At 43.9% G+C, this 2,040-nt stretch overlaps 1 protein-coding gene across 3 annotated transcripts in view; it reads right to left on the reverse strand.

Moving 5' to 3' along the window:
• Positions 1 to 2,040, reverse strand: part of RICTOR (RPTOR independent companion of MTOR complex 2) — a 131,514-nt gene that overhangs the window by 128,570 nt on the left and 904 nt on the right. The gene's annotated exons all lie outside the window — the stretch shown is intronic.

A 2,040-nucleotide genomic window follows, 5' to 3' on the forward strand; every position in this document is an offset into this window, starting at 1 on the left:
AAATAAAATAAAATAAAATGACTAATTCAGATTAATTCTAAACTTTCTTATGATTTAGAAATACAGATCTCATATAATCTCTCACTCTTTATTTTTGCAATCAGTTTTAAATGGCTGTGTATATTTTATTCCAAACTGAAGTACATTTTGTCAGGGCAAGCCGAAACAGCATTTTCTGCACTATTTATATTAACCTGGAAACACCTATGGACATAGGTGCTTACTAAATTCTGTTAATATAGGATTTTAAATAGTAAACAGAGTTACCTGTGTGCCTCAGTAAAACTGGAGTAAACCAAAATTATCTAAACAGATGCATACCTAAGCTCTTCCACAACTCAACATTTTGATACCAAGCAGAGAAACCACTATACATAGGAGCTCGACGAACTCAATTTAAAATACAACTATATTATTTCCGGCACCACATCTAAGCAGGTTTTTAATGCACAAGTTAAACTCAAATTTATTAAGTGCCCCTTTCACCTCCATCCAAAACACATATGCCTGTATATAAATTAAATCACTCAACTAATTACATCTTTTACAGACCTGAAATTGTAGAAATTATCCTTGTTAGGAAGTTTACCAGTAAATCTATTTTACATAGATTTGTCATATGTGTGTTATAGCCAAGTTTCCAAACAGTTGCAAGGAGTAAATAGCTTTACATCTTTCTGTACTAATTCTCAAAACCGATCTGCTGAAAAAAATGTTGGAACTCAGTGCACTGATAATCTAATTAGTAGGCATTTCCAGGACTTAAGTTCTATTATATTGTATTATATTTTATAAACTGGCTTGTAAAAGGACCTAATTCCCCCAAAACTAAGTCCCTGAACTTTCAGAATAAAATACTAAGTTATAAAAATGTACTCTTGTAGCTAAGTGAAAGCTGACCATTCAGTTTATAAAACAGTGATCTTACACTGTGATATGCAAAATAAAACAAATTAGAAAATGCACTACGCTTTCACTCTCGCCTTAGCAAACAAGGAGCCCAGGTCTAACAAATTACTGTAGATAACAGTCATTACGTCAGGTACGACATAGCGTAAAAAACTGATCTCATACAGAACGTCTACAACAAGTTTTTTTTGTTTGTTTACTTCCTAAGGTGTTTTATAGATCTCAGAAACTGATTCTGTACAGCTGAACCGGGTTACACTCCAAGCTACAGCTCGTGTGAAATACGACTTCGTCGGAATTAGCAGGCTAAATCCTGTTTATCGTGGAAGAGAAAAGAATCTTGTACGTAACTACTAAATCTTCAACGAGATAATGTCGAATAAACTCTAGTACTGTGAGTGATACAAGAAACACTGGCTAGCAACGGGATTAGGTCATTAAAAATATAAGTCGGGTTTCCTCAGTTTGGAAGGTGTAAACAAACCCATCTCCACTGCAGAAGGTAAACAATGAACCTGCAGCAGGGTGAGGGGGCGGTCTTTAGCCAACTACAGTCTCAGCGGCCCGGGAAAGGGAAGCAGAAGGAAAACAGCATAAACCAGACATTTAGCAGTAATGACCAGTCCTAGGTTTCACTACCAAGTTATCAATGCTGCGGGTCCCCACAGGATGGTGGGCAAAGGGGAAAGCAGTCACGAAGTCGGCAAACACCGAGCAGGTCCGGCTTCTGCTCCGGGGACGGGGAGGGCAGGATGTGGTCGCCCTTTCCTCAAACATCCTCCTGCAACCTAAATAACAGCCTCTATCTCCCTCCGGCTGCCCCCAGCTTGGGCTGCCGGACTCCACGATAGGTGCAAACCACTCTGCCGGAGCTCGAGCCCAGAGGGTCGCTGGGTCTGCCGAGTTCCACTCGGGGCTCCCCCGCACCCGCAGCAGCCCGAGGCCCGGAGAAGGGCTCGGCCGAGGGAAGCGGGCGCCGGGAAGGGGGATGGGTCCGGAGAGGCGGACCCGGGCTCGGCTCCCGGGGGCCGGCAGGCGGGGCTCCGGCTCTGCCACCCGCACCCCGCCGGTCCCGTGCGGGGCCCGCCCCTGCCTCTGGCCCCCAGCCCCGGACCCGGCTCCTCCCCAGCA

Source organism: Rhinopithecus bieti, unplaced genomic scaffold (assembly GCF_001698545.2).
Source record: "Rhinopithecus bieti isolate Rb0 unplaced genomic scaffold, ASM169854v2 scaffold_34818, whole genome shotgun sequence".
Lineage (NCBI taxonomy): Eukaryota > Metazoa > Chordata > Mammalia > Primates > Cercopithecidae > Rhinopithecus > Rhinopithecus bieti.